Raw genomic sequence first — 7,318 nt, 5'->3', positions numbered from 1 at the left:
GCATTGGTGTATTGTCTGCATATGTTTGCATGATGCTGTCAGAACCGATAGAGTTACAAATGGTTGTGAGCTGCCATATGAATGCTGGGAATTGAACTCAGGTCCTCACCTTAAGTGAGGAAAATACAGTTCCAAACAAAACCTAATCTATTCTCTCCTCCTTACACCATTACCTCAAAGATACCTGAACTCCTGAGCTCGGATGTGCTCACCCCTGAAGTCTTCCTGTACTTCTCAACAGGGGGGAAAAATACAAGCAGGACTTACCATATTTGTTAAAGCAGAAAAAAAGCCACTCTGATGTTCTTCTTCCTTGTCTTTATACTGCCTAAAAGGAAACTAAATTAAACTTGAGAAATTTTTTTATCACATATATATTCAACCCTGACATTCTAGGGAATCAGGGCAGAGTACTCTTAGAATGTCTGACTCTAGAAATCTAAAGCGCGATGACGCTCTAGCCATGGCAGTTCCCCCGCAAGCTGAGAGGAAGCCATCTGCTCTTGAGGTACTGTGTACCAAATGCCTGGCTACTTTGGGAGAGACTTAGAAAGCAAGCTGCACACGTGTGAAACTCTCTAGCATATGGCTGATCCAGTTATTTCCCAAACAGATGATTACTTGAAAAGTATGGCAGTGAAAATTCTTTCAGGCTATGACAGTGAAAACCTTGTTTGTGTTTGAAGAAGGAAGAAAGTTGAATGGCTAAGACATCTGAGGAGATCGGACATACTTGAAGTTTTAAAACCCAAGTCTATGTGAGGAATATTGGAGAAGCAAGAAAGATCCTGCTGGCCTTAGTGGGACTTCAGTGTATCTGGTTTCCTTCATGGAACCTCAGATACCTTCCCTTTATTATGGGATGAAAAACAAGGATCAATTTATGAGACTCTGAGACTAAACACAGATTCTGGGAAGCTGAGTCACTAATGAAAAAGAAACATTTGGTTCAGGAGTGTACTTCTTAGCTTACATAAGGGCCTGGGTTCAACTCCCAGAGGAGGAAAGAAGGGAGTAAGGAAAATTTTGCACATCTATCAAATGAGACATAACTCAATGCATCTTCTCTTTTTATTCTCTTAAAAATTTTAGCCAGAGATGACTCATCAGTTAAGAGCACTGGTTGCTCTTCCTGAGGACCTAAGTTCAATGCCCAGCACCCATATGGCATCTCACAACTATCTGAAACTCCAACAGATCTGACAACATCATACAAACATACATGCAGATGAAGTACCAATGCACATAAAATATGAATAAATAAATCATTAAAAGAATAATAATTTTAGCTGGGCAGTGGTGGCACATGCCTTTAATCCCTGAACTTAGGAGGTAAAGGCAGGAGGATCTCTGGGTTCAAGGCCAGCCTGGTCTACAGGTGAGTTCCAGGATATCCAGGGTTACAGAGAGAAACCATGTCTCAGAAAACCAAAACCAAACAAACAATCAGAATTTTAAGGTAATAATGGTATTTATATGACACACTGGGTAAAAGGGTAAAGCCTGCTTTGTATCTATAAAGCTAGTGAAATGTGCTATAACAAAATAGCAAAGGCTGAAAAAGAATGTGCCTAATTGCTAAACCAGAGGTGGACACTAACTTGATGGGTGCTTTCCCTGGTGTTAGCAAAAGGCCCTGTGGATACATCAAGCTGAACTAGAACAAATGCTTCTGCATGCAGCTATAGCTTTAACTATTCTTTTGGAACATGTTAGGAATTTTTACCTAAGAATTCTAACAAACCTCTTCTCTACTCACCCCATTCAACTGAAAATTCTCCTTCTTCCCTCTGGAAAAGCACTTACCTGTTGTACTCAGATAAAGCCTGAGTGATCACAAGCCCCATTCCCTGAAAGAAAAAATACAACACTCTGAAATAAGCAATGAGCCTTGAGGTGTTGGTCGCATTGCTATAGCTCAGCCAGGAAAAACATTAAAGCCCTACACTCTGTACCCAAGATGTTCTGCCTGAGATCTAACATGAAGGACAGAAATTCTTAATAGAATCATGTTTGCTTGATTTGTCAAAGCAATAAAACTCCTAATCCAAGGGGGGGCTGGGGTTGGGGAGCATCCTCTTTGGAAAGATTGTTTATCTAGTTATTTTGCTTAATGTTCCCACCAACCTTTTAAAATTGAGTAACAAGAGACAAAACAGTGTAGGTTACTGACATTTCACTGGCATCATTTTCAGTTCTGAAAAGGCAATAAGTGAGAAGACTCAAACAAAAAGAACCCATAGACTACAAACGGCCAGAACAAAAGTGATATGAGTCTCAAATTACAATGAATATAGGAAAGCCACTCTCAGGAGATAAGAAAACAAGACAGGGAGCTGGTGGGACTGTTTAGTGGGTAAAGGATATTGCTATGAAGTCTGAGGGACTAAGTTCAATCCCCAGGATCCATAGAATGAAAGAAGAAAAATGACTCCTGCAAGTTATCCTTTGACATGTGTGCATGTGTGTATGTGTGTGCGCGTGCACACATACGTGTGTCTATATGCACATATACTTGTCATGTGTGTGACATATATTTGTAATATATAAGACATATGTCACATACATACATATACACACACACAAAAAAAACCCTCACACTCTAAATAAAAAGTAATTTTTTTGAGACAGGGTATCACTATAAAACTAGCCTTGGCTATCCTAGAACTCTCTATGTAGACCAGGCTGGCCATGAACTCAAAGAGATCTGCCTGCCTTTGCCTTTCAAATGCTGGGATTAAAGATGTGTGGCACCACAGCCATCATAATTTTAAAAATATAAAGAAAACAAGAAGTAAAAGGAAAGAAGCATGAAATAAATATTAAAATGACCGGCCCCATTTTCTTCAGAATCTAAAAAGCATACCATAAAGATCTATGAAGGTCACAAGGATAAGTCATACACATTGTTTTGGGGTTTTGTTTGTTTGTTTGCTTGTTTTTCGAGACAGGGCTTCTCAGTGTAGCCCCTGGCTGTCCTGGAACTCACTCTGTAGACCAGGCTGGCCTCGAACTCAGAAATCCACCTGCCTCTGCCTCCCAAGTGCTGGGATCAAAGGCATGCACCACCACTGTCCAGCTCCACATACTTTTTAAATAAGGGAAATTAAAAGAAACAAAAGGAAGTAAAACCAAATATCCGGTAACTTTTTCCTCCCTGTATCCAGAAAGCAAAATTTTAAGGACACATATAGCATGCATACATATATGTATACATATACATATGCATTATCCTTCATGTCTCAGACTCCTAAAGTCAGGCTAAAAATTGTAGGAATGTCAGGGCTGAAGAGATGATTTGACTATAAAAAGCCCTTGCTGCTCTTACAAAAGACCCAGGTTTAGTTCTCAGCACCCACATGGAGGCTTATAACCAACTTTAATTCCAGTTCTGGGAATCTGGCACCTTCTTCTGGTCTTTTCAGATACCAGGCAACACCCATGGCTGTCTGTGGCACACATTGGTAATCCCACACTGAAACTGAAGGAACAGGAACAGGAGTTTAAGGCCAGCTAGGACTACACAGTGGGACTGTCTCAAAAAACAAAAACAAACTCAGAATAAAGCACTTGCTTTCTGGGATTAATTTTGCATCTGTTTGTGTAGCACTGGAAATTGAACCCAAAACTAGGTAGTTATGTCCCCAACCCTTTTTCTCTTCATTTGAGATAGGTCACACACTATCTCACAGGATGCCTTAGCCTGCACTTTTCCTACCAGTTTCCATTACCAGCATCACTAACCCAGCTTCTCTCATCTTAATCTCCATTGGAAATAAGGCTTCTGCATGCAAGTAAGACAACACTAAGCCGGGCAGTGGTGGCGCACACCTTTAATCCCAGCACTTGGGAGGCAGAGGCAGGCGGATTTCTGAGTTCGAGGCCAGCCTGGTCTACAGAGTGAGTTCCAGGACAGCCAGGGCTACACAGAGAAACCCTGTCTCAAAAAAACAAAAAAAACAACAACAAAAAAAGACAATACCAAAACATCTAGAATCTAGATACTCACATTCAGGGTAGCCTCGTCATCCACAATAGACAGCTTCACAATGTATGGATTCACAGACTGTTCGAGAAAAGAGTGAAGGCGAGTGTGACCAAGTTAAGACAGACTGCTGGCTAATTAATAACACAAGTGCTTCTGCACGCCCTCTTTCCATGGTGATGTTCCCATCAGCCAAACCCAAAACATCCTGCCTGCTGACAGCCCCACTGCCAGAGAATCTTTCATCTCACCCAGGCATTGGCCAAGTACACATGTGTCCAAGGACAACACGTACACACAAATGTCAGCGCTGGTCTACCTGCATTTCTCTCTGGGTTGAATTAGCTCATGTTTATGTTCATCTACCTCTCCTATTTTTTTTTTACTTTCTTGCTTCTGAAAAGTGAATACTCTGAAAACTCAATCTGTTCTGTCCTGCTGAGTCCTCGGGGATAGCTGTCCTCTGGGAAAAATAACATCTTTCCCTTAAGACAAGTACTTGTAAGCTGCTAACTTACACTCTCCTCCCAAAGGCTCCCTAACCATTTCAGAACTACATGCAAGGACTGATTCACCCACCCGGAAAACAAAGCCACCTCAGGGGTGGGAAGTGGCATCTGCTTAACAGCCAGAGAGGCCATTTATGGAGTTCTGATCCCCACATTACACTGCAGGGGGTACTGAAGAAAGGATGTTATTACCCAGGCAACAATCTGGTCAGGACACTGGGGTCTAATGACTGTCCCATCACTTACAGCACTGGAGGTTGATTTGAGTTTTCCCAGATCCAGTCTCAGCTGGGCACATATTCAAACTCATTAAAGATATGACTACTTCTTAAAAGTGGGATGAGAGCCAATGACCTGCTCACCTTAAAAACATCCCCCACCCACAGGATATGAGGAAAGTTCTCTTAAGGACCAAACACCAATTCCAGCACAAGGAGGGCGAGTAATAAAAGTGTTAAGATTGGCAATTTTTTTTAAGGTTTTTTGAGACAGGGTTTCTCTGTAGCCCGGGCTGTCCTGGAACTCACTCTGTAGACCAGGCTAACCTCGAACTCAGAAATCCACCTGCCTCTGCCTCCCAAGTGCTGGGATCAAAGGCATGCGCCACCACTGCCTGGTCAAATTGGCAATTTTTACAGCTACCAAGAAAATTCATTATTAAGGAACCTGAAACCAAAACTGAAAAACTAACCACCCACATAGATCTCATTAAATCAAGTTTCAAAACACATCTTTCACATGTAAACTGGGAACAGAAAAAGGTTTTGCTTTCTTAACAACTCAAACGTTTATTGTGTTTTACATGACACTATAGACTGTCGTGAAGAGCCAATGCAGGTGGATCCTTGGAAAAGAAAACTCAGCAGTTGGCTGACCTACAGATCTCACCATGTTGACAGCAACATTAGAAAAAGCAAAGCTTCTTTTCTTTTCAAGACAGGGCCTCACTATGCAGCCTTAGTTTCCCTGACTCAGGGCTGGAGAGATGGCTCAGCGGTTAAGAGCACTGACTGCTCTTCCAGAGGTCATGAGTTCAATTCCCAGCAACCACATGGAAGCCCACAAGCATCCGTAAGGGGATCTGACACCCTCTTCTGGTGTGTCTAAGGAAAGTGACAGTGTGCTGAGTACTCACATACATACAATAAATAAATCTTTAAAAATAGTTTCCCTGACTCTTGCTATACTGCCCAGGCTGGCCTTTAGCTCTCAGAGACGCCTGCTGGCTCTGGCCTCTACGTCTCCCTCCTGTGAGTGGGAATTAAAGGAGTGTATGCTGTCCAGACACAGCACATTTTCTTGACATTATTTCTGCAAGTACTAGTCACTCACTTTCCCAAAAGAACACTGAAGGTGACAGGAAGGATTCAGGAAGCACAGAGTTAGCATATGTTTGCGTAGCAGTTGAGGAACAGGGAAGGTCTAGGCTCTAATTTCCCCATACTAATTATGACATGCTACACAAATTACCTAGCTTAATCTCCAGTCTCCTCTCCCTTGGTGCTCTGAGGCTTAGTTAAGATACATGAAACCTGCCGGGCGGTGGTGGCGCACGCCTTTAATCCCAGCACTTGGGAGGCAAAGGCAGGCAGATTTCTGAGTTCGAGGCCAGCCTGGTCTACAGAGTGAGTTCCAGGACAGCCAAGGCTACACAGAGAAACCCTGTCTCGAAAATCAAAAAAAAAAAAAAAAAAAGATACATAAAACCCTTAGCAGAGTATATGACACACTGCAAGCTCTTTCACTTTGTTCTATGACAGTCAGAGGAAGTTCTTCATTTTTAGTTTATGTGTGTGTGCATGCACATGAAGCCATCCATCCTCCTTTGTGACTGGGTTTCTCACTGGAACCTGGGACTTGAGACTTGCCAACTAGGCAAGGCTGGCTGGCCAGCAAGCCCCAAGGATCCTCTCGTCTCCTCTCCTCCACACTGGGATCACAGTGCATCACAGCACAGTGCCTTTTTCTCAGAGTGCTGTGGACTGCAATCACATCCGTCATTTGTATGCAGGCTTTACCAACAGGGCCATCTCCCAACCCGGGAAAGTTATTTATGAACAAGAGGAAAAGGAAAGAAAAAAAAAAGAATGAAAGAGAGAGAGAAGGGAGGGAGGAAGGAAGAGAAGAGAGAAAGGGAAAGGGAAGAAGGAGTGAGGGAGGAAAAAGTTTACAAATAGATACAATTTAATTTTTTTTTTTTTAAATTTAGGGAAACAACAGGCTCAGGGCAGTAGATGGGTTTTCAATCAGTTCATCTCAAAAGGCCTGGCCAGCCTGGAAGCCAGGATCTTAATCCTGTAAGAATCCCTTTCTCCTAAACACTAATTGCCTCTATAACACAACACACCCTGAGCGATTGTCTTTTTGAAACAGGAAGCAATCTCTTTTCATTCACAAGAGAGGATTAGAGAAACTCAGCCAGAAATCTACCACTGACTATACTTGCAGTTCCTTCTTTGTTAATTTTTTTTTTTAATTTGGGGGTCCTAGATTTCCGAGTTTTCCACATCAGTTTTCAATGTCTCTAAAACAGAAAACATTATTAAAATGAGGAATAATTGTACATGATATCCTTTCCAAATTTCTTTTTGTTTTGCTTTGCTTTGGTTTGGTTTTTTGGGACAGGCTCTCTCTGTGTTAGCCCTGGCTACTGTCCTGAAACTTGCTCTTGTAGACCAGGTTAGAACTCAGAAACCCACTTCCTCTTCCTCTCAAGTGCTAGGATTTAGACGTGCCCTAGCACACCCGGCGCTTTCCTTACTTCTTACACCTAACACATATCTGCCTTCTCTGCTTTTAGCTGGATAACTAGTCTCTGATACCT

The 7,318-nt window shown here is 42.3% G+C and overlaps 1 long non-coding RNA gene across 1 annotated transcript; it reads right to left on the bottom strand.

Annotated features, from left to right (window-relative positions):
* Positions 1 to 286: 286 nt before the first annotated feature.
* On the bottom strand, positions 287 to 4,068 carry LOC114615798. The gene is made up of 3 exons (XR_003710518.1): positions 4,010 to 4,068; positions 1,807 to 1,850; positions 287 to 328 (listed from the first exon to the last, which is right to left on the bottom strand). It is a non-coding gene; the product is annotated as an uncharacterized LOC114615798 (long non-coding RNA).
* Positions 4,069 to 7,318: the final 3,250 nt, after the last annotated feature.

The sequence above is a fragment of the Grammomys surdaster genome, unplaced genomic scaffold (genome assembly GCF_004785775.1).
Source record: "Grammomys surdaster isolate TR1022 unplaced genomic scaffold, NIH_TR_1.0 148583, whole genome shotgun sequence".
In the NCBI taxonomy this organism is placed as follows: Eukaryota; Metazoa; Chordata; class Mammalia; order Rodentia; family Muridae; genus Grammomys; species Grammomys surdaster.
The sequence above is the reverse complement of the archived record's forward strand: the minus strand, read 5'-3'. Positions and strand labels throughout refer to the sequence as shown.